Source organism: Pollicipes pollicipes, unplaced genomic scaffold, assembly GCF_011947565.3.
Source record: "Pollicipes pollicipes isolate AB1234 unplaced genomic scaffold, Ppol_2.1 Scaffold_2555;HRSCAF=2994_pilon_pilon_pilon, whole genome shotgun sequence".
NCBI classification, from domain to species: domain Eukaryota; kingdom Metazoa; phylum Arthropoda; class Thecostraca; order Pollicipedomorpha; family Pollicipedidae; genus Pollicipes; species Pollicipes pollicipes.
Window position 1 is genome coordinate 25,206,033 of NW_023596136.1, and position 25,380 is coordinate 25,231,412.

General features: G+C 47.9%; 7 non-coding genes across 7 annotated transcripts; 6 read left to right on the forward strand and 1 right to left on the reverse strand.

The window, feature by feature from the left end:
- Positions 1 to 1,479: 1,479 nt before the first annotated feature.
- On the forward strand, positions 1,480 to 1,563 carry TRNAL-CAG (transfer RNA leucine (anticodon CAG)). Its single transcript has one exon. It is a non-coding gene; the product is annotated as a tRNA-Leu (tRNA).
- Positions 1,564 to 4,016: 2,453 nt separating this feature from the next.
- Positions 4,017 to 4,100, forward strand: TRNAL-UAG (transfer RNA leucine (anticodon UAG)). Its single transcript has one exon. It is a non-coding gene; the product is annotated as a tRNA-Leu (tRNA).
- A 3,626-nt stretch (positions 4,101 to 7,726) lies between these two features.
- On the forward strand, positions 7,727 to 7,798 carry TRNAQ-CUG (transfer RNA glutamine (anticodon CUG)). Its single transcript has one exon. It is a non-coding gene; the product is annotated as a tRNA-Gln (tRNA).
- A 528-nt stretch (positions 7,799 to 8,326) lies between these two features.
- Positions 8,327 to 8,410, reverse strand: TRNAL-CAG (transfer RNA leucine (anticodon CAG)). Its single transcript has one exon. It is a non-coding gene; the product is annotated as a tRNA-Leu (tRNA).
- Positions 8,411 to 9,854: 1,444 nt separating this feature from the next.
- On the forward strand, positions 9,855 to 9,926 carry TRNAQ-UUG (transfer RNA glutamine (anticodon UUG)). The gene has a single exon. It is a non-coding gene; the product is annotated as a tRNA-Gln (tRNA).
- Positions 9,927 to 13,957: 4,031 nt separating this feature from the next.
- TRNAL-CAG (transfer RNA leucine (anticodon CAG)) lies at positions 13,958 to 14,041 on the forward strand. Its single transcript has one exon. It is a non-coding gene; the product is annotated as a tRNA-Leu (tRNA).
- Positions 14,042 to 21,517: 7,476 nt separating this feature from the next.
- On the forward strand, positions 21,518 to 21,601 carry TRNAL-CAG (transfer RNA leucine (anticodon CAG)). The gene has a single exon. It is a non-coding gene; the product is annotated as a tRNA-Leu (tRNA).
- Positions 21,602 to 25,380: the final 3,779 nt, after the last annotated feature.

Consider the following 25,380-nt stretch of genomic DNA (forward strand, 5'->3'; position numbering starts at 1 on the left):
CGCGGGATACAAACAGATCCTTTAACCCGGATCCAGATTGATACTACCTGAGAATCTGTACCGCAACGCAATTGCACGAGATGGAGAATGGGCAGAGGCGGCCACTCCTCTGAGTTGACAACACAAATGACAGTACACGTGTTACGTTGCATGACAAAAAAATATGTCTACCAATCTGAACAATTGTGCATGTTCACTCCCCACTGATGGGAGATTACTGCACTCATTTAGGTGTTATATTGGTTACGGTATATAAAATCTCCTCACGTTAGTATCAATAGGATAAAATTAGTTCAGTACAAGAACGTACCTATTGTTGGTAGAGTTGTCAGTGGCAACCATTACGCCACAAGGCCGGGGATGATGGCGTGCCAACCGGCAGCGAATTATCCGACAAGTCCACCGTGCTGATAATCAAGCATGCCACGCCCTTCAGCTGCCAAGACCTATTCATTGGCATGCAGTTAGGCATGATGTGAATGGTTGGCTGGATCATGTCATGTCACAGGATAAGTATCTCGAGGCAAACGGGTCCTATAATCGGGATCCAGAGTCATAGTGCATACCACCTGGACACCTGCTCGGTGTCCAAATATACGGAAACGGGGGGGGGGGGGGGGGGGAGGTAAGGTCTGTGGCCCTAAACTCCAAAGTTCCAACACAATTAACGTGGCGAAAAATGTTTCGTAACTTGTTTAGTGCATTTGCAGGGAACATTATGGCTATAGATACGACAGCAGTAATAGCCTTATTTCTCGTAGAAAAGTCAGGAGGATGGAGGGAAAGTTCCATTGATAATTCGTCAACATGCCTGTATCGAAGCGAATGTCAGTGAATATTGGCATGATGTATAGACATGGTACAAATATGTTCAAAGCGTTGAAAGATGTATATTTCCCGTTCCTACTGCTCGCCAATTTCCACGGATGCCGTATCATTGGAGAAATGGACACCTAGGTCATGTGGAATATACGTACATTATTGCAGGATCACTTGACATGTTTCGTGGAATGGCTCCAAAAGCATAGCTAGCACGACTGGAACATGCAGATTAATGCTTCTTTATCCGGTGGATATTTAACAACGATGCTCAGATCTGAGGCCACATTCGTACAATTTTTTCGTCGTCATCACGCAGAGCATCACGTAAAGCCAGAGCAAGGGCCAACCAATGCCCGTGCGCATTTCAAATAAGTGGATGTCATGGCTATATCTAGCACCAGATCTTGGCGACAGCCGGGTCCTGTTGTGGGGACAAGCTTCGAATTTGGGACCGTTTGCACACAAACACACCGGGCACAAATTGTGCTATTAGCCGCATTCCACCGCCTTGAGAGGCCGTTTGTCATTTGTGTCCTCGCTATAAACGTTGTTAAATGATATCACAACTATTGTCGATTGTAAACGAATTGGAACAAGTCACTGAAAGAAGCCAACACCGACGCCCAGTCCAATTTTTCGCCTGACGTGCTTACATGTGTCAGGATGGCCGAGCGGTCCAAGGCGCTGCGTTCAGGTCGCAGTCCGGTTCTCCGGGCGTGGGTTCGAATCCCACTTCTGACAGCGGTTTTCGATGTCGGCCGTTTCACTTCTCATATTCTCTTTATGGTACCGCTCGTCACTTGTTTCAGTATACGCAGCCAAACACACATGTTTACGTGCCGTTTCACTGGGTTGCTCTGGACATGCTAGCAGCTCGTGACTGACCGGAGACTTGCGTGCAATAGAAGATCGGTTGTTATGAACCTACCGACAGACGGAGAGGGGGGGAGGGGGGGGGGGGGGTGCTCGCAACATGTTGATTACAAGTCACAAGGGTTCTATGGGCTCCCACTTCCCACAATTTACAGAGTTGCAGGACTCGAGGCTTTAGCGACCTTCTAACTTCACCAGTGCAAGACGTGTAGTAGGCAAGCGCGCAGCTCTTGTAATCTCAGAAACGCACATGACCCACGCACTGACATCAGCACTTGGCACCTCCCCGCGATCGCATCCCTTCAGGTCACGTGTCACGGAACTGTTTATTCCTATAGTCTTTCTCATCTCATCGATACCGTTGAATGTACGGAAGCATGGATATGACGGGTCCCGCCGAGATTTGAACTCGGCTCGTAGAATTCGAAGTTCTGAGTATTAACCTTTTCCACTAGGGGGATCTGATGTGTATGTGTGACAGAAGGTAGCGAAGTATACTTTTATATACTTTTGTTCCTTTTTCGTCAAATAATGCTTTAAGAGTAAGAACGTCCTTCCCAGCGCCCTTCAATCCAAAGCCAGTGACTAAGTGCGAATGAACTTTTCCATGTAGTAATGTGCGGAGCAGGGGGGTGGGGATCGAGCAGGCCCCACTGACCCATTTCTCACCAAAATTGGAAAATTTTGGGCAAAAATGGCGCGTTCAGTAAGACTATAGCAAATCTAGGCATTTTTTGTCGGGAAAATTGGTTATTGGAGCATTTCATTAGGCGAACCCTACTTGTGATCGTACGCTAAGTCAGTAAACGCATCGCTATAAATGTCATCATTACATACCTATAATATCAATACCGCTTCAATTTCAGATAGGAAACCGTTTCAAAGTATTGAATCTATTTTAAAACCTACATGAACAGGATTTCTATTTTAACTTTGATTTCATGATTTCCGCTAACATGGTCGAAGCTTTTAGCTCAGCCCCCCCCCCCCCCCCGTTCCCTCCAGTCAAGAAGGCGACACCCATGGCCAAGGCACAGTTGTCCCCTGGGTCTATCCCTGCATGAGTGATACAAAGGTGACCGCTTGGCTGGAGAACCCTTCTAAAAAAAACACACACACACACACAAAGTAGGCACTGACTTTAACACTGTCCGCATTAGCCCAATAGTATTCCCATCACATAACGTACTACAGATGGCAGTGCTGCTTCCGCTTGTCGCGGGCTCATCGACAAGGTTCAGTGCACAAAATCACGCACGAGACAGGTCCCGCCGAGGTTTGAACTCAGATCTCAGGATTCAGAGTCCTGAGTGCTAACGGTTACACCGCGGGGCCGCCTTGTTTTGGTGTGATAACATGCCGCGAATAAGCCCATCATCTACCGTGCCGATGATCAAGTATGCAACGTTCCTCAGCTGTGGAGATCTGTTCAGCCGCAAGCAATTCGGCATAATATGGATTGTCGGCTGGGTCATGTCATATTACCAGGCATGTGACAGGAAAGACAGGGAACCTATAATCATGATCTCTGCTCATAGTTTATACAACTTGGTAACAATCTCAGTGTTCGAACACACGGAAATGGGGGAGGGTGTCGGGGAATCGGTGGCCCTCGCCTCCAACTTCTCATCACAATTGACGTTAGACCGGAGGGATTTGCATGGCAAGAAATGTTCTCGAAGCGTTGGAAGATGTGGTTATCCCGTACCTACCGCTCCTGAATCCTCACGGATGTGATATCACTGGACAAATGAATACCTGGGCCGTGAGAAATATGCACCTGAATGCATGATTATTTGCGCTCTTTTCGTGGACTCGTTTCAAAAGCATAGATAGCACGACTGAAATATGTGAAGCATCAAGTATGCTTGGCCGGCGATGCTTGACAATCATGCTGAGATCTGCGGTCATATTTGTCCTGCATTATCACCATTATGGCGTAGAACAGCATGCAAAGGCAGGACAGGAACCTACCAATGCCCAGCCAAATTTGAATGCTTGAATGATGTCAACGCTTTATGGCATGGATGGCACTGGATCTTGGCAGAGCGGGGACCTGTTTGTGGGTCAGTTTGCAAACTTGGACCACTTGCACAAAGACCAAGCACAAATTGTGTCATTAGTCTGTTTTACCATCTTGGAAGGATGTTTGTCACTTGCTGTCCGCGCTATAAGCGTCCTTGAATGATATCACATATATTGTCGATTTTGCAATCCGCACTCATCCGCGTGAGAGTCATAGCCATAGAATTGCAACAAATCATGGGAAGAAGCCACCACCGACGACCCGTCCAATTTTTCGCCCGAGTATGACTACGCGTGTCAGGATGGCCGAGCGGTCCAAGGCGCTGCGTTTAGGTCGCAGTCCGGTTCTCCGGGCGTGGGTTCGAATCCTACTTCTGACAGGGCTTTTTCGACATCGAGTGCCCTATTTTCACGTCTCTCACATAGTGCCGCACATCACACACTTCAGCCTATCTAGCAAAACATCTAGATGTTTGTGCACCATCCATCAGTTTTCCCCGGGCGTGACTACAGTAGCTGAGCCTGGCAGGCTAAGATCCGGTGCGTCTCCAGTTCTCCTGGCGCCATTGCCATGCATATGATGATATGATGATGACGATGAAAATGACGATGATAACCTCCGTCAGCATATGACTCCATGTGGCTATGACTCTCACGCGGATGAGTGCTGATCAGGCACAATTTGAGGGGCACGCAAGACTTACGCCCTAGCTTGAATCACTTCCCGCCTTAGCGCAATTACATCCCGCACATTACGTGCCACGGAAATGTCGATTCCGGTAATTTCCGGTAATTTAATCGATCCGGTTGAATGTACAAAACTGAGCGTGATAGGTCCCGCCGAGATTTGAACTCGGATCGCAGGATTCAGAGTCCTGAGTGCTAACCGTTACACCACGGGGCCGAGGTGTAATGGTGTGACAGCATGCAGTGAATTATCCATCATCCACCATAACGTTAATCGAAAGGCTTTGTATGCCTGAAAAATCAGCAGGGGAGATTTGTGATCTAATTGTCTACCTGCCATCCGCTGCTAACCGTCGGCCCCGTGGTGTAACGGTTGGCACTCAGGACTCTGAATCCTGCGATCCGAGTTCAAATCTCGGCAGGACCTGTCACATGTGCGGTTTCATATCCATGTTCATAGCATGTAATACTTGGTAACCTGCTCGGTGTTTAAATATACGGAAACGGGGGCGTGGGCTTGGTGAATCGGTGACCCTCGCCCTCAACTTCTCATCACAATTAACATTAGACCGGAGGAATTTGCACGGTAAAAATGCTTTCGAAGTGTCGAAAAATGTGCTTATCCCGTGCCTACTGCTCCTGTGGTTATGACTGTCATGCGGATGAGTGTGAATCATCCGCAATTTGAGAACCACACCAGATTTACGCCCTAGCTTGAATCACTTCCCGTCTTAGCGCAATTATGTCCCGCACATTACGTGCCACGGAAATGTCGATTCCGGTAGTTTAGGGTTAATCGATCCGGTTTAATGTAAAAACTGGGCGTGACAGGTCCCGCCGAGCTTGCAGCTCATCAGGGGACGTCCAGCATCGGGACTGTCTCGTTGACGACAGTGTACTTACAAAGAGCAACAACTTTGGCTGGTCGTATGAGCATCGCCACGTTATACGCGAACACTGATACTTCTTTAGCCATGCTGTCTTCAATCATCTGACAGATACTGACGCGGGCAGGGAGGTGGAACACACACCGCCCATATGAAGCTTAGCAGCAGCAGGAACTTGTTCGGCGCCGCTCGGCCGGAACACGTGCCCTTTGCCTAGAGTTGTGAAACAACGCCAGATGATCCTGAATAGCAGTCAAATCAAGAGGACGCTCTTGAAATCGAAAAGCAGCAACGCAGACCAAAAACTTTCTCGCACTTCTCACGCTTTTACGTTTCGCAGAATGCGCCCCTCGCGAGCCTCCAACCACGCCAGTGCCCGGCAAGATGTTCAGCACAATTGCGCATCTCTCGCAATCTGAGGACCGCACACGCCTTGCGCGACGACGGCAACACCACCCTAGTTGCGCACTTGCGTCCATCTAAGTTTCGTACCACGGAAATGCCGATTCCTGTAGTTTTGATCTTGATCTTAATCTCGTCGCCACGGCTGAGTGTATAAAGATGCGGATCCGACAGGTCCCGCCGAGATTTGAACTCGGATCGCAGGATTCAGAGTCCTGAGTGCTAACCGTTACACCACGGGGCCAGCGTGAGGCCGTGTGGTAGCACGCAGTGAATTATCCACCATCCACCGTATTGTTGATCGAAAGGCCTTGCATGCCTGGAAAATCGGCGGGAGGAGATTTGTGGTCTAATTGTCTTCCTGCCATCCGTTGCCAGCCGTCGGCCCCGTGGTGTAACGGTTAGCACTCAGGACTCTGAATCCTGCGATCCGAGTTCAAATCTCGGCGGGACCTGACATATGCGCGGTTTTGTGCATTTAACAGCGTCGATTAACCCTAGAGTACCGTAATAATCCTTTCCGTGACACATATTGTAAGGGATACAATTGCACGGACCTCAAATCCACTACACGGTACAATTACACGGTGCTCAAATCAGCGTGGTGGTCCTCTGGTTTTCATATTGCGAGAGATGATTGTTTTAATTTATTTGACCCTATATATTTATTTGCGCTTGCCTTACTGTACGTCTTACCAGGCACTGGTGATGCTAGAGGGCCGCGTTCTCTACGTTGTTGAAGATGTATTTCGAGAAATAGCATCTTTCGCTAAAAGAAAATCAATTTACGTCTTGACGCTCGGCTTAGTGCCTTCGAAAAAAGGAAGCAGGTAATATTATCAGCCCCACAACAAAAAATTGAGCTTCGCCCATGTTTTGCCTAAAATTACAGTTATCCTTTCCACTGTTTCTTATTATGAAACCAGCAGTTGTGCCCTTAAGATCGGCGCCGACTCCCGAGTTGCAAATCGTTTGACATGCTCGTCCTATTCTCCCTGCCTCGCTCGAAAATAGAAAGCTACATGGTTACCACATTCTTTTGTGGCTACTTGCAACAAATCAATGTTAGACTCTTCCAAAAGTTTATTTGGAACTGCTTGCATGGAGGTTGTTAGGCTCAAGGCACGTACTGAGCATTGCTTGTTGGGCATACCTCGAACCCAACGAACAAGTTATGCCGTTAAGTTCAACGAATAATTTTGCCTCCGCCTTTTCGCCAGATAGGAGTGCAGAGAGGTTTATGTGTCGCACAATGCTGTGACACAGTTGGCCTGGGTTGACCCTTGTTAGCTATCTGCCAGCTAAGCTTTTCACGTCAGTCGAATAACTATGCGTATGCTACGGAATTCGCATTCGGTGCTGTTGGATTATGAGTGCAGCGATTTTCTTCCAAACCACGCATGCGCGAAAAGGGTGGCAACTCGGCTAGCCCAAAGCCTTGCTCGTATGTAGAATAGATATCTTCTTGTGCATGCCAAAGTATCTTTCCAAATCATGAGCCGTTTGTTAGTGAAAGCAGACTATAGCAGTTATCTTAGTGTAGCTTTGCAGTTCATAAACAAACAAGTAAAGCTGAAGCTCGTATTATCACCATCTTCAACATACTGCAATGGCGCTCACAGGCCTGGAGACATGTTAGGCCTCACCCTTCTCGGCCAACGAATGCAGGCATATCCGGAGAAACCCACTGAACGGCGTGTTACCATCTGTGTGTCTGGCTACGTATGCTGAAATCAATGACAAGCGGTGAGGAGTGACCGCCTCTGCCCATCTTCCTTCTCATGCATTTGGACGCGGTACAGATTACCAGCTAATATTAATCTGAATCCAGTTTGTAGCATCCGTTTGTATTCAGTCACTTCTTTGGTGATGTCGCACAGATACAACATGACGAAGCCGACTTTTTGTGTTAAATATAAATCCCTTCGGCGTGAAAATATGTTACTTCGGTCGAATGGTGTTGTGTGCTGGATTATTAGTACGGCAGATGATGGGATAACTCGCGGCATGCTGCCACATTTCCAAACACTGGCCCCGTGGTGTAATGGTTAGCACTCAGGACTCTGAATCCTGCGATCCGAGTTCAAATCTCGGCGGGACCTGTCTCGGACGTGGTTTTGTGCGTTCAAGAACGTCGATGACCCCAAGGCGGGAACACAGTTCCACAAATGTGACATTTGCTGATTGAGAACGAGCTGTAGCGATGGTCATGATCACGCATTTGGTTTATCAGTAAACAAGTGAAGGTGGAGCTCACGTTATCATATTATGGCCATTAAGGCATAGCGATGACGCGAAGAAGCCTGAGGGCATGTTGGGGGGTAAAACCGCTCGGGCCAACCATTGAAGTCACACGCGCGGAAACCCAAGGAGTGGCACGTTATCATCTGGAATAGATATAATTATAATATATCATCAGGTATCACCGTCAATGCACAGCAATGACGCCAGGGGCCTTGCAAACATGTTGGGGGCTGGCCCACCCAAACCGACCACTGTAGTCACGGCCGGGGAAATCTGAGGAACGGCACGCAATCATCTGTATGTCGCATATGTGGTAGAAGAGATACCATCTGTCCCATCTGTACGTGGGAGAAGAGGTAACAAGACCAACCGATATCGAAAAGCCGTGTCAGAAGTGGGATTCGAACCCACGCCCGGAGAACCGGACTGCGACCTGAACGCAGCGCCTTGGACCGCTCGGCCATCCTGACGCGTGGGGCTTCCGCGGGCGAAAAATTGGACCGAGCATGGCTGCTGACTCCTTTGGATGATTTGCTACAATTCAGCTTCAATCGACAACGTTAGTGATATCATAAATGTACGTTTCTGGCGAGGATAGCAAATGACAAACAGCCTTCCATGATGGTGAAAAAAGATGGTGGCATTCTGCTGGGTACCAAGCCACGTTGGCATATCGGGTAATGAGGTAGGTGATACCGCAGCAAGGCGTGCCACACACGCATCTGGCATCTTTACGATGACAGTCCCCGCTAACGACCTATATGCAGTGGTATCTGGCTTTATGTCGAAGCAGTGGCAAGCGAATTGGGATGTGCATGCTGCCAATAAACTGAGGGAGATAAAGCCCCGGCTGGGACCATGGGCGTCCAGCTGTCGTAGGGTGAGGCGGGAGGAAGTGACGCTATTTCGCCTGAGAAAAGGCCACACATATGCAACTCACCGATACCTCGTATCCAGGGAAGACCAACCGCGGTGTCCTCGCTGCGGGGATCCTTACACCATACGACATGTCTTGGTAGATTGTGCCCACCTCGCCTTGGAACGTATGCGCCATTTTGGATCTGGGTCCTTGCGTCCATCGCTCTGTGGTATGTAGGGAGACGATTCCAGCTCAGTGCATGACGGTCACATTTTTATTTATCTTGAAGACGTACAATTTCATGCCATATATCGAACGAAACCTTATCTCTCCGCTTTTCAGGCAACTGTTAGATAACAAGTAGGTTATGGGTGCCATATGACCAACGTAGTCGGTGCGCACCAAAGCCCAAATCATCATCATCATGATGGTGAAAAAACGATTAATAGCATGATTTTTGCCCCTCACATGTGCAATAGCTTCTAAATTTGAACCTCACCCACAATCGGACCCTAGCTGATGCCGAGATCCGCTGCTAGATATAGCCGTGCCATCCTTCGGTTTCATATTTAGTTGGGCATTGATTGGTTTTGTTCCGGTTTTACGTGATGTTCTATGTGATGATGATAACACACTACGAATGTGACCGTACATCTCAGCATCGTCATCAAGCATCCACCGGCCACATATTTATGTGATAGCTATGCTTTTGTAATCATTCCACGAAACGGATGCAAGTAATCATCCATTCATGTACGAAAATTTCACAAGGCCCAGGTATTCATTTGTCCAGTGATATGCCGTTAGTGGGAATTTACGAGCGGATATGCACATCTTTCATCATTTTGAAAAGAACCCTTATTATGCGAGCGTTCGCCTTATTACTCGTCGAAAAACCAGGGGAAAGCACAGCAACATGGCAAAGATACAACGACAAATTATAATGTTGGAAGAAAATCTAACCAGCGCAACCTATAGGAAAAAGTATTAAAGAATTTCGTGATGTAAAAAAGGAAAATTACCATTCGCTGTCTGCTGTCACGCCACTAAGCGACGGTCCCGTGGTGTAACGGTTAGCACTCAGGACTTTGAATCCTGCAATCCGAGTTCAAATCTCGGCGGGACCTGTCATATCCGTGCTTTTGCGCATTCGGCCGCAGCGATGACCGCAGCACTGTGGGAATCAACACTTTAGTGGCACGCCACCTGAAGGCATTTGTTAAGTTGTAGGAGCCTTATAGTTCTTAAACTGCCAAAATTGCTGTGGCCTTTGGTCCCAGGGACCCCGCCTCCCTCAGTGGGAGTAACTTTGGAGCGCATGACCCAAAGACCACTTCATCCTTCAAATAATGGATTTTGCCCTTGTTTTTCTTATTTTCCACACATTTTAGATTGTGCACGAAATGGGATCCTTTTCTAATAGCACTAGCGTGGGAAAGTTTTATGCGTCCTAAATAGCACGACACACGGAGGAGAACGGGAACATGCCAGAACTGCGTACGGGACATGCGCACTTTTCATATCCCTTAATACTTTTGTCTGATATTCTTGCCATGAAACGCAGCAGGCATGCCGTCATTTGACTTGTCAGTTAGGCGGAGAGGCCGCCTCCACCTGTCGCACTTCTCTTGCATTTGGACACGGTGTAGATTACCAGATAGTATCAATCTTGATCCAGGTTGTGGGATCCAGTTATATGCAAACATTTTCCTGATGATGCCGGCCGCACAGTCACAATGTGATCAAGACATCTATTCGAGTTATGCCTAACAGCCTGTGACAGAGCAGGCATTGGCGACCAAAAGGCGCTGCATGCCTCCATAATCGCAATGAAAGCTTTATGGTCTACGTTGCTTCCTAATTTGCAGAAGCCATTTTGTGCATTTAATCTCGTCGATGAGCCAAAGGGTACCGGAGACAACACTCCCGGGGTGCGTGATGTGCACGTGGCACGCCATGTGCCGAATACAACTGCGCTAAGGCAGGCACTGCTGAATTCAGCGCGCGAGCTTTGTATGGTTCTCGGATTGCGAGAGATGCGCGTTTATCTGCAGGGGAGTCATAACCACCGGATAATCACATCCGCATAGGAGTCATATGCTGAGCGATGGAACATTTTAGAGATTGCCACGCTCAAGATTTTGCTTCGCAAAGAAACAAGTGAAGGTGGAGCTTATGTTATCATCGTCACCCATGCATAGCGATAACGCCAAGAGGCCCAGGGACGCGCTGGGGGCTAGCCCACACGGGCCAACCATTGTAGCCACGCCCGCAAACCCCGAGGAATGGCGCACAATCATCTGTATGCCATACTAGACACGCTTAAGGATGTGATATGCGGTACCGTGTAGGAGTACAAATGGAGCATTTAACATAAAAAACCTGTCAAAAGTGTGACTTGAGCCCACTTCCGGAGTGCCGTGCTCCGACCTGAACGCGCCGCGGACCGCTCGGCCACCTTGACACCTCACCAATATTTCTTCTTCGACTCTAGCTTTGGATTAAAGAACGGTTTAAGAACGTCTTTCCCGATCACACGGTTGGCAGATAGGCTCCGGTTCCAACAAGGACGAAATGCATCCTTTGCCGTCAGATTCCTAAATGCTAACCGTTACACCACGTGGTCAGTGGTATGGATACCTGGGTCATGTGAAATATACGGGATGAGTTGAGAACTACTCTCAAGCGCTTCGTACAGTGGTTCTAAAAGCATAGCCAGCACTATCAAAACCTGCCACATAGCAGTGTTTGGCCGGTGTATGCTTGACAACGATGTTAAGATATGCCGTCACATTCGTACTGTCTTATCATCATCATCACGTAGAACGTCACGTAAAACCAGGGCAAACACCAACCAATTCCCACCCAAACTTGAAATTGAATGATGTCCGAGGTTTGAATTTATGACCGGCTGCACACGTAGTGCTCAAAAATCATGCTCTCAGTCGTTTTTTCAACGTAATGAAAAACTGTTTGTCATTTGCCGTCCTCGCCAGAAATGTCCGTTAATGATATCACTACCATTGTCGATTGGAACTGAATTGTAGCAAATCATCCAACGAAACCACCACCAATGCGCGGTTCAATTTTCCAGCCGCGTTGGCGGAGTGTATCAGGATGGCCGAGCGGTCCAAGCCGCTGCGTTCAGGTCGCGGTCCGGTTCTCCGGGTGTGAGTTCGAATCCCACTTCTGACAGGAGTTTTTGATGTCGAGTGGATGCGTTTTCTTTGCTACCACACAACACCACATGTCCCTAACTTCAAGATCTCTAATAAGGCGAACAGATGATTGCGCGCTATTTCTCTTGCTTCCCAGGGCGTGACTACAATGGTTGGCCCGGGCGGGATGACCTCCAACATGTCCCCAGGCGTCTTAGCGTCACTGCTAAGCATTGATGACAATGATAACATGGGCTTCACTTGTCTATTGATTAAGAAAAAGCTAAATTATGATACTCGCTACAGCCCGCTCTCGCTCAGCATTTGACTCATTAGTGCAAGTGCATTCCAGTTTAGGGCTCATCAACATGGTTGTATGCCCAAAACCGACCGCGAGACAGGTCCCGCCGAGATTTGAACTCGGATCGCAGGATTCAGAGTCCTGAGTGCTAACCGTTACACCACGGGGCCAACGTGTAGCGGTATGATAGCATGCAGCGAATTATCCCATCATACACCGCGTTGATAATCCAACGTACAACATCTTTCGGCCGTAAAGACACATTTTCCCGCCGAAGGCATTTAGGTATGACATGAATAATTGTCTTGATCATGCGGTGTTTGTGCGACATCATCAGACAAGTGACTGGATACAAATGTATCCTTCAACCTGGATCCAGATTGATGCTACCTGGTAATCTGTGCCACATCCAAATGCATCAGAAGGGCGGAGACGGATACTTCTCCAATTTGAGACCTCCAGTGACATGATAACTGCTACGCTGCATGCCAGGAAATGTGGTAGCCAATCTGAAAAAGTGTGTGAGTCCACTTCCCACTTCTCGCAGGTTTCGCGCTCTTGTGGGTGTCATATTAGTTAGAGAATATAAAACCTTCATGGAAGCACTAGTATAAAAGTAGCTGATTTCGTTCCCAAACTGAACTGCATAGAACATAGGGTAAACAAGGACGAAAGCACCCTTTATAGTCAAGACTCCTCGGTGCTACTGGGCTAGTGAGTGCTGATGTATTAACACACATTGGATCATCCCACAAGATTACCGTACTGATAATCCAGGCATGTAACGCCCTTCAGCCGCCAATGCTTGTTCAGTCTCAGGCTGTCGGGCATAATGTGAAAAGTCGGCTGGATCATGCCATGCCAGCGGATAATTAACTGGAAAGAAAGGGATCCTATGATCAGGATCCAGATTCAAAGTTCAAACTACCTGGCAACCTGCTTGGTTTTCAAATACACGGAAACGGGGATGCGGGGCGTGGGAGAGGATGTAGATCTGTGACCCTTTCCTCCAGCCTCTTAATGCAATTAACATGGGACCGGGGTTATGAATGGCATAGTAAGAAGTGTTTTCCAAACGCTGAAGGATGAACATATCCCGTTTCTACTGCTTGCAAATTCCCACGGGTGTGTATCACTAGACAGATCGATGCTTAGGTCATGTGAAATATGCACACATGAATAGATGATTATTCGCAACCGTTTTGTGAAATGAGTACACAACACTAGATAGCACGATAAAAACCTGCCAATTAAAACTATTGGCCGGTGCAATGGCTGTCGGTACAATTATCGGTCGGTGATTGACGATGATGCTGAGACTTGCGGCCACATTCGTACTGTCTTATCATCAGCATCACGTAGACCATCACATAAAGCAGGGCAAGAATCAGCCAGAGCCCAACCGAATTTGAAGTAGAAAGATGCTACGACTGCACCTAGCACCGGAACTTGGCAGCAGCTAGGGTCCGGTTGTGGGGTGGGGTTCAAATTTAGGAGCTATTGCACATATAAGGAGCAAAAATTGTGCTATTAGTCGTTTTCTACCGCCATGGAAGGTTGTTTGTCACTCACTGTCCTCGTCAGAAACGTTCATTAATGACATCACTAACGTTGTCGATTGGAACCGAATAGTAGGAAATCATTTAAAGGAGCCACCACCGACGCGCATGCCAATTTTTGGGCCTCGTTATTCTTATGCGTCAGGATGGCCGAGCGGTCCAAGGCGCTGCGTTCAGGTCGCAGTCCGGTTCTCCGGGCGTGGGTTCGAATCCCACTTCTGACATAGCTTTTCGATGTTGCCTACTCTCACGATCTCCCCCACATGGCATAGAATATCAGCGGCTTCAACATGTCTAGTGCGACACACAGGTGACTGCGTGCTATTCCACTGGTCTACCGGGCGTGACTACAATTATTGTGCCGGGTGGGCTGCCCCCAAACCTGGGTCCAAAACTCTTGGGGTCGTCTTGCGTTGATGGCCGTGACAAAATGGATTCCACCCTCAGCTATTCATTGATGATCTAAAAGCTCGACCATGACTATTACTACAGTTTACTGTCAATCAACAAATGACTCACCAGCGCATTTGTATTCCTGTTTTGGGGTCGCCGACGTTGTTGAAGGCACAAAACCACGTCCTAGACAGGTCCACCGAGATTTGAACTCGGACCGCGGGATTCAGAGTTCTGAGTGCTAACCATTACACCACGGGGCCAGCGTCGAAGAGTGACAGCATGCAACTAATTACCCCATCATCCACGGTGCTTATAAGCCGGCGTACTTTTTTCGGCTGCCAAGACCCTTTTCTCTGCTGACATCCTTTAGGTATACCACGAATAAGCGGTTTGATTAAGTTGTGTCAGTGCGACATCACTTAACAAGTAACTGGATAGAAATGGATTTTGCAACCTGAATCCCGATTGAGCTTGCCTCGTTATTTATACCGTATTCAAATGCATAAGAAGGGGATGGACAGATGCAGTCACTTCTCCAGTTTCACAACTCAAACAACATACACAACTCAAATAACACTCAAATAACAAAGTGACCGCCTCTGAACATCCCCCTTTCTCGTGTATTTCGACGCGGTACAGATAACCAGGTAGCATCAATCTGGAACTAGGTTGTAGGATCCAGTTGTGTCCAGTCGGTTGTCTGGTGATGCCGCACAGACACAACATGGTGAAGTCAATTATTCGTGTTATACTTAAAGAATCTCGGCGAAAGAATGAGTCTTGGTGGCCGAAATATGCTGCATATTGGATTATCAGCACGGCATATGATGAGATATTTCGCTGCATGCTACCACACCACCATATGTCGGCCCCGTGGTGTAACGGTTAGCACTCAGGACTCTGAATCCTGCGATCCGAGTTCAAATCTCGGCGGGACCTGTCTCGGGTGTGGTTTTGTGCATTCAACAACGTCGATGAGCCCAAGACGGGAATACAAACGCACTGATGAGTCATATGCTGATTGAGACCAAAATGTAGCAATGGTCATGGTCAAGCTTTTGGTTCATCAATAAATAATTGAGGGTGGTGTCCATGTTATCATGCCCAAGACTGGCAGGTAATTGCACCAGTGAGTCATATGCTGAGTAAGAGCGAGCTGTAGCGATGGTCATGGTTAAGCTCTTGGTTCATCAGTAAGCAGGTGAGGACGGAGTCCATGTTATGACTATTAATGAAGAGCAATGACGCCAAGAGGCCTGCAGGCATGCTGGGAGTCAGCCCGCCCGGTACGACCATTGTGTCTACATGCTACTACTTCGGTTTCCGAAGGGGTGGCGCGTTATCATATTTATTAAATATCACCGTGAGATATTATTAGATATCACCAACAGTGGATGGCGATGGCACCAAGAGCCCTGGAGACATGTTGGGGAGCACCCCGCCCAAACCAACCATTGTAGTCACGCCCGGGGATCCTTGTTTGACCTCATTTAACCCGAAGGTCATCACCTATGAACCTCAAGCTTTGACCAAACTGTGTTCACAAAGAGACCAACACGCCCTGAAAATTTAGTGTCTCTATCTCTCTTAGTTTCTGAGATTTCAAGAGGGGGGTCAAAGTGACCCCCAACCGAGCAAAGGGTATCCAACCGGCCACCCGAACGCGTGTCAACACAAAACACTGTTAGAAACTGTAGACCCGATAAAAGAATCCCGCGTTGTTGCAGGGCCCCAACCAATGCAAACTGCACGCCCGGCTTCAGAAATGGGCCTCCAGAGATCAGACCGACGCGTAGGCGACAGTTTGGCGTTGGTGATGTTTAACCGGAATAGGGGAACACATCGTCTCAGGGGTACTCAACCGATGCAGCAGGCCCTCTAACGGATATTTGAGATTACAGCCCCAGGGGCGGGGTCTGTAATATGATCTTAAGGTAGCCGTTTGGGCCTTTGAGTATTCCAATCGGGCGCTTGATCTTTGGTCCCGACGGGCTTTTCGGGCCCTGCTCAGTGTCCCTCAAAAACGGCCCCTGGTGTCTCGGGCCACTTGCTGACACAGAACCCTCTGTTAGGCAATGCGGGTCCCTGACCGACATCCTCATTGTTTCAGGGACCCCAACCAAAGAAAATCGCGGGCCAGGTCTTGCTCGTGCTTGGAAAGGGAGGCCGTAGGGCTCAGACCGACACGAAGATGACTGTTCAGTGTTGGTGATCTTGACCGAGATGGAGGCCCTCATTGTCTCAGGGGTCCTCAATTGTCTCCATGCAAGAGGCTCTTCGACATTTGAAGTCACAGCCCTGTGGGCAGGGCTGTCCTTATTGTGGCCTACGCCCAGTCCTTCGGGGCCTTCGGTCCCTTCAGTCCACCAATCGAGACCTTGATCTTCGGTCTCGAAGGGCCCTTCGGCCACTCTACGGGTCGCCTCAAACGAAGCCCGTGACGGACCCGGGGCCACTTACCAATACCTTACCCTGTTGGGACAGCGGAAAAAATGTGTTCAACAATGTCAAATGGGAGTGCATGCTCACTTCCTACTTCTTGCAGGTTCCGTGCTCCTGTTTGTCATCTTCTTTAGGGTGTACAAATCTTCTTCACACTAGCGTTATTGCGGGAGGACGTAATTTGGTACCCAATCTGAAGTGCAGTGAGGTTATTTCATCATATTTGATACTTGTTTCAATGCCTTCAAATGCTAAACATTGCAGTCAATGAAAGAGTCACTCTTGCCCCACTGTTGCTATCTTGGCAAGCCATCGTTCGGTTGATCCCCTGGATCTGCCCCTGCATCAGCGATGAAAGGGCCTCTTGAACTGGAAGGACTCCACTATGGCGCAATTTCGTTCCTTTTGGACGAAATTCTGCCATCCCACTGTTTGTCGTGTTGTTTTCCCTTGTGTACACGTCCTGGAACGGTATCCCTTATACGGAAGGTTGGAACCCAATGGTGGCAGATTACTCTAAAGCTCCATCGGAAGCAAGAATGATTTTTCACCCACGTGATGTGTCAGGATGGCCGAGCGGTCCAAGGCGCAGTTCAGGTCGCAGTCCGACTCTCCGGGTCTGGGTTCGGATCCCACTTCTGGCAGTGTTTTCAAGATATAATGTCCCCTTCATGTCTCCAACATTGTACCGCATATCACGTGCTTCTGCCTACCTAGCAAAACATTTAGGTGATTGCGCGCCATTCACGGGGTTTTCCGGGGCGTGACTACAATAGTGGGACACGGTAGACCGATCCCCAACATGTCTCCAGGCCTCTTGGCGTCATCGCCGTGCATTGATTGTCATGATAACATGGGCCCCAATTTCACCCTCACTATTGATGAAAGGGATATGTGACCATCGCTGCAGTTTCCTTTCACTCAACATATGGCTGATGATTTGGCAAGATAATTTCGCACGAAGAGGTTGTTTACATACGAGAAAGCTGTTTCAGGCCAAATGGGATGCCGGTTTTTGCCGAAGCGTGGTGTGAGAAAGAGATGGTGAACTGATAACAGAAGCACTCCTGCAACAGGTCCCGCCGAGATTTGAACTCGGATCGCAGGATTCAGAGTCCTGAGTGCTAACCGTTACACCACGGGGCCGGCATACATGTGCGTGACACCATGCGGCGAATTATCCCATCATCTTCCGTGCTGATAATACAGATAATCCGGGGAGGGTGTAGCTAGCTGTATCGCGTCCAAGCAGCATCAGGACGATTTACTCCAAATCTGTGCAGCGGATGACAGTCTCAAGTCAGTCACATTTCGCACAACGGCGGCCCCGGTATTCCTAAAGTTTTACCTATCCGGTGAAACTTTTGGCGTCTACTTGTCAAGAATTTCGGGGTGGCGTGATCTTTCTTCCAATGTGTCGAGCGGTATGTGTTGAATCAGCTATGCATCGGGCATGTTATATTAGTAATACAACGTACCCTCAGTAACGCCATTGGTGGATTTACTTGTATTGGTATCATGAACTGATTTACTCTTATTTTACGCTTCAATCGACAGCATTACTGATATAATTTAAATGCGTCATTAGCGTTGTACACATAATGACAAACAGCCTTCCGATACTGTGTTTAACCACTAATGACGCAGTTGATGCTCAGTGCTAGTATAATCATCCCAAAAATTGGGACTTGGCCCTAAAACAGACCTTATTTCCTTCCAGAATTTATTGCTAGATCTGGTCGCGACGTCATTCAATGGAAAATTCGGGTCAACTGGCTTTACGGGATGTGGTAAGTGATGATCATAACAGTCATAAAGAATGTGGCCGCATACTTTGACATCATCTTCGGCCGCCGACGGCCAAATGAAACCATGTGCACGTGTTAGACGTGCTCGCTACCTCTTATAAACGATGCTGTGGTGGCAATGCAAGTAATTATTCATGCATGTATCCATATTTCGCCTTGCCTAAAAACCAATTTGTCGTAACTTTGAGCCGCTTTGACTTGCCAGCCTCGCGAGCATGGAGCTTGCAAGGAGTGGGAGACGGGTAAATACAGTTCTTAAGCTTTTTGGATGTGGTTAATTTTTAAATGATTGCCAAAGTCCCTTTTTTAATATTTTCCAAAAGCAATTCTTATCATGCAACATCAGCAACTACCTTATCACAACATCTCCTATCCATATATCAGCAAATATCACGTTGAATTACATGACAACCTACCCTGCAAAAAAACCTACCCCAATCTTCTACACAACGGCAACAGATGGTCAAGCGGTTAGTTTAAAGGGAGTGTTCTACTTTCACACCGCCGCCCATGACGGTGGTATAAACGAGCACAATATAAACGTGCCATGCATGATGGCTGGTATAACGCGCGGGGCCCCGTGGTGTAACGGTTAGCACTCAGGGCTTTGAATCCTGCGATGCGAATTCAAATCTCGGCGGGGCCTGTCGGATCTATGTCTTTATGCCCTGAGCCGTGGCGACAAGATCGAGATCAAGATTAAGATAAGACTACCGAAATAGACCTTTCCGTGGCTCGAAACTTGGATGGACACGTGTGCGCAACCTGAGTAGTGTTCAATGCAGTGCGCCAATCATGCGCGGCCCTCAAATTGCGAGCGACTGGCGCCTGTCGTGCTGCACATCTTGCCAGTCACTGACGTAGTTGAAGGGCCGCGAGGGGCGCGCTCTGCGACAACATAAAATTGTGAGAAGCGCGAGAAACTTTTTGGTCTGCGTTGCTGCTTTTTGATTCTAACATTGTCCTCTTCTTGGATTTGAGCTATTATTCAGGATCATATTGTTTCAGAATTCTGGACGAAGGACCCATTTTCGGCCCAGCGGCACCGAACCAGTTCCCGCCGCTGCTGAGCGTGATATCGGCGGTGTATGTTCCACCTACCTGCCCGTGTCAGTATGTCAGATCATTGAATACAGCATGGATAAAGAAGTGTCAGTGTTCGCGTATAACGTGGTGATAATCATACGACCAGCCAAAGTTGTTGCTCCGCTCTATGGAAGTACACCGTCGTCAACGAAACAGTTCCGATGCTGGGCGTCCCCTGACGAGTTGCAAGCTAAAATAGGAAGTGGGAAGTTCTACAAATCGTGCAAAGTGAGATGACCATCAACTCTCCATTAGCCAATGGGGTTGCAAAGGATCCCGAGGCCAGCGAACAGGTCTCTATCCGTATCAAATACAGTGGGGCCAACACGGAGCCGCGCGACGCCCGCCCTGGAGGGTGCCAAAGGAGGCGGAACTTAATCGCAGCCACGTGAACGCAGCGATGAGCTGTAGCTATGCCACGATATAGGTCTGGTTCTGCCAACGGATGAACGATGGGACCCCAGGGAACGACGAAGATTGCCATGACATCCAACCATATCTTTGTTTTTAAGACGAAGCATGCGACATTTTTAACAGCATCTCAGGACTGAGCTAGAGGTACGTTGACGCCAGAAACCGAGCTTAAATTGGATTAAAGGAAATCGCAGTTGGACCAGCCTCGAAAATCCGTTTATTTGAACCGCAGAAACGCAGGAATTACACACCCCGCTTCTTGAATTTTAGGCGTACACAATCGTGCAAGAATGAATGTTTGTACGCAGATGAAACGAGATCTACCACCAACACAATTTATTTTAGGGTTTTAACAAAGAATTTTAACTTGCAATTACCAGAACGCAATCGCTGATGAATTACGGCTATGTTCCTGGAAGGTGTCTTTCGCTGCCATAAGAACTCAAAGAGATCTTAAAAGTATTTCTAGCGCTTTTCAGCATGCTACAAAATCGGAAACACGTTGGTCGAGGTTACCAGATAATCAGTGTTTGGAAAGAGTGCTAACTTTGTCTTGGGATCCATCTTCTCAGCGATGGTGAAATATTACAAAACAAAGACAAACCAAGGATTATGAACGTGCCTGACAGCATACGATGCACGGCATACTATAAGCATCAGTGCAACATCAGTGCGAAGTAGCATAATAAAGGACAGAGGGGAAAATATAGCTTGATATTGAAAACGTCTGTCAGAAGTGAGGTTCGAACCCACGCCCGGAAAACCGGACCAAACCCAAAGCAGCGCAGAGAACCTAAACGCAGCGCCTTGGACCGCTCGGCCATCCCGACACTTGCAATCACTCCGGGTGAAAAATTGGCTTTGGCGTCGGCTATAGCTTTGGCTTGATTTTTCGCCAAATTTCATAAGCCGGGGTCACCATCGCAGGTAATAAACCAGTTTCCTTCTGAATGTCGAACTTGTCGATCCCTGAGTCTGATTCATAGGACATTAGTGGAATGTGCCACTTCGGGGAATATAATAAAACCCTTTTAAAACCTAAGCACCATTTACGTGTACGGATTGTGCTGGGTGGTGCCAGTGCAGCACCACTGATGCATAACGAGGAGCTTATTTCACTATTGCCTTTTTACTAGAACCTAAGATTATCGACATCAGCTAAGGAATCGTATTTCGTTCGATATGTCGTGTCTCCTCTTGGTCTGAGTTGTGTCCCTCACTCAGATGAGTCATTATTAAAGATTTGCTTGACTTCCGCGCCCGTTCGTACAGGCAAGCAGCCTCTTTTTTGCATGTAAGGACTCTTGTCAATTCATAAGCCTGCATTGTAAGTCACGCTAAGCGTTAGCACTGTTTCACCCGCGATCCTTGTTGGATCTTGCTCACTTGTAATCATAAGCACAGCTTGAGATCGCGTTGTTAGTCATACCGTTGTCCCAGTTGGAGTCGTCCAGTGGTGTCACCAATATGGACGTTTATTACCCAATCGCAACAAATCAATCCAAAGCCATAGCTGACACCCAGGCCAATTTTTCAGCCGCGACGGTCAGTGGTGTCAGGATGGCCGAGCGGTCCAAGGCGCTGCGTTCAGGTCGCAGTCCGGTTCTCCGGGCGTGGGTTCGAATCCCACTTCTGACAGGGTTTTCGTAACCTAAGTTCTGTCCTTTCAACGCCCTTTCCAACACCGCTTACTGCTTATCCACCACATCGAACGAGACACATCGATGTTTATGTAATGTTCATCGGGCCTCTCCGGGTATGGTAACAATCCTCGTGGAGGGCAGACAGAGACCCTTTATGACAGAAGATCTACTGGCACGACTGCTATGCATCGGTGGTGGTGGCTATCCGGATTTCATATTCCCTTCTTTGTTGATAAACGAAAACGTGGACTATGATCACCGCTACCAGCTAAAGGGAGCATACCACATTTGTATAAATTTTCATTTTTGGATTATGCGCTTCCGCTTTGATCGGAAATGCTAGTCTTCTCAAAATCGTTCTGAATAGCTCCGAATTTCAATGGGAAGTAGACGCTCCGGCGGTACGACTGTCACTGGAACATCTGCCTACCACTATGGAAGTGATATTTCTTCATGTGGCTTGTTTTTCAAACGTGAGTGTTCTGCAATGTTTGTCGTACACTTATTCGTCAAAATGCATGCGTAATAAAGGGTGCAAAAATTTGAAACACCTGTTCGTGAAAAGATGCATGAATATGAGGCTGATATCACGCAAATTAAACGAAACATCATGCTATGGCTTTGATTTATGTCCCATGACATAAAGCATAGCGGCTCTTTCGGCAGCACACTTAATTTGGGAAACAAAGCAACACGTGGTCCACAGTGACGCACTGGTTCAAGTTTCCACCAAAGGTCTTCACCACCCGCTGTGCCCGTCACAAACGTACATTTGTATTGACGCCATTCATACTAGTAAAGATGCCCCTTTTAAGCCCGCAGGCCCGCAATAAGCGGGCCAAAACAGCACAAAAGTGATCCCTCCAGTCAGCTTAACATCACAAGTGTCCTTTGCAATTTCTGCTGTTTTATCGAAACGATAGCAGTCGCGACAACAGGAGCTGTCGCAAACTGGGTTTGGGGCTGCCAAGAAAGAAAGAAGCGTTGTGCGGAAGCAAGTATTGACAGCGTAGCTTGGACTATAAATACTTGAAATAAGCTCCGCGCTATGCGTTGATGGCGCCGCCGCGGCACTACCAAGCCTTATTCTTACACTAAATGGTTCTTAGGTTGTAACAGAGCTTTTCTTATCCCCAAAGGTGGCACTCCCCCGTTTGTCACATAAAACAGATTCAGGATTTGACAACAGCCTTCACATGCAGCAGAGGACTGATTAATTACTTACGAGTGTGGTCCTGGGTTTATAAAGTTTGGCGACAAATGAAGTCGAGGCCATAGCCAAAGCCGAAGCCAATTTTTTCCCCCGGAGTAGCTGCGAGTGTCAGGATGGCCGAGCAGCGCAAGGCGATGCGTTAGGGTAGCAGTCGGGTTCTCCGGGTGTGGGTTCGAAGACCACTTCTGACGAATGTTTTCAACATCAAGGCGTGCTGTTTCCTTTGTCATATCTTATGCTCCTTAGCATTGATGTTGCACTTATATACATTGCATGCTATTCATCGTATGCTGTCAGACGCGTTCATAATGCTTGGTTATGACAGGGTGAAGCCCTACATACCTCGAGGCCCCTTCGCGTCGTCCCTTCGCGTTTATGGTAATGACAGTCTGTTGTCCATCCACATTCAGTTGTCCGTGACAAGCCAACAAGCTTGATCGTGAACAGCGCTGTGGCTTGCCGTCACTAAATTCGGCTCATGATTTGACAGTATGCTCTCGCGTGCAACAGGAGACCAGTTGCGCTTTTCCCACGAGCGGGATCGCGGTCGAATGAGACCATCTAGTCCAGCAAATACATGATCCATTTTGGTTTTAAAGTAGTTGACCAAACATACCAGACGCTTCACACATTAGCGGTAATCCCCGCTCCCGAATCACAGCACATCGTTTACGTCAAGGTTTTAGTCAACTTCCGTGGCAAACGCGACAAAAAAATTACCAACTGATAGCGTTAAGGCCCCCTTGTTTTCCATCTGCTCATACACAGCAGCACCAGGGACTCGTATCATGGCGTTCTCTGGTCAGCTCTAGAAGTTTGTCTTCGTTTTGCACTAGTATACCATCGCTGACAAGACGGATTTCATTGCAGGATTTCATTCTTCCCAAACACTGGCTATCTAGTAGTCTCGGCCAAAGGACGTGCTTCCGATTTTGTGGCATGCTGAAACGCACTACAAATAGTTCCAAGACCTGCCTTGAGTTGTTATGCCAGCGAAAAGCACCTCGTAATAACCAAGACGTAATATATCAACGATTGTGTAATGGTAGTAGCGAATTCAAATACCTCGCTAGAGCCCTAGAAACAAATTGTGCTGACAGTTCTTTTCGTTGTCGTTTCATTCGCGCACAAGCATTCGTTCCTGCACAGTTGTTTCTAAATGAAATTTAAGAAGCAGGATATGTAATTGCTGGGTTTTTAGGATTCGAATAAACTTATTTTCACTGTTGGTTAAATTACAATTCTTTTTAATCTAACTGAAGTTCTTGTTCTGGCGTCTACGTACTTCTAGCCTAGTCCTGACATGGCGTTAAAAATTTCGCATGTTTTGTCTGGGAAAAAGATGTGGCTGGGATGCTACACTTCATTGCACCCAGTAGGCATTCGGCGATTACATGGGAATCGTCGTCTTTCCCTGGGATTCCATCCTTCATTCGTCAGTAGAAAGAGAGCTGTATCGTGGCATGGCTACAGCTCATCGCTGTGTTCACGTGGCTGCGATAGTGTTCCACCACCTTCGGCACCTTCCAGCCGGCACCGGGTGTCTCGCGAAGTCCGAGGAGGGCTTCGCGTGGCTCCGTGTTGGCCCCAATATATGTGACACGGATAGAGACCTGCTCGCTGGCGTCGGTGCATTTGCAACAACAATAGTCAGCGAGAATATCGGGCCTGCTGGCACTATTGAACCAGGAGCCGCTGCAATATTTCCACTTTGATGTTCAGAAGCTAGTTCAGGCAGTCAGGACACAGAATCTTCGTCTCACATTTCAGCTAATGACTTATTTCGATGTTCGGAGCCGCCCGTTCATGCAGCAACACGACAACGTTCCCAGCATGGTTTTCACAGTCGCAGGAGGACAACCGCATCGCCTGAAACTCCAGGAAACAGGCGACCTACAGGTAGATTCTCAACACTGGCTGTTCTCGTCTTCAGCCTTCGTTGGAGACCACGCCCATTGGCTCCGACAGGGCTAGCAGAAGTTTTTTTTCCGCAAGTCTACGCGCATCTCACTTTGCACTGTTTGGAAGACATCCCACTTCCTTTTCTATCTTGCAGTTCGTCAGAGGACGTCCATGATTTTGAACTGCTTCGTTGACGACAGTGTACTTCCAAAGGGCAGAGCAACAGCTTTGGCTGGTCACATGATTATCACCACGTTATACGCGAACACTGACACTTCTTTATCCATGCTATCTTCAATCATCTTCCAGGTACTGACTCGGGCAGGAAGGTGGAACATACACCGCCAATATCAGGCTCAGCAACGGCAGGAACTGGTTCGGTGCCGCTCGGCCGGAAAACGCGTAATTTGTCCGGAATTCTGAAACAACGCCAGATGATCCTGAACAACAGTTGCAATCAAGAGAAGAGCGATCGTAACTTGAAAAGCAGCAAAGCAGAAAGCAGTTTTTCCCATCAGACTGTGAAAAAGTACCATTTCTTTTACCGCGGGTACCGTAAGAACACCCTAACCCGGTTAGGATAACTATCATTTTGTGACATAACACACAACTTGCAACCCTCCAGACATGCCAATGACTGACCAGATGCTCAGCACGAC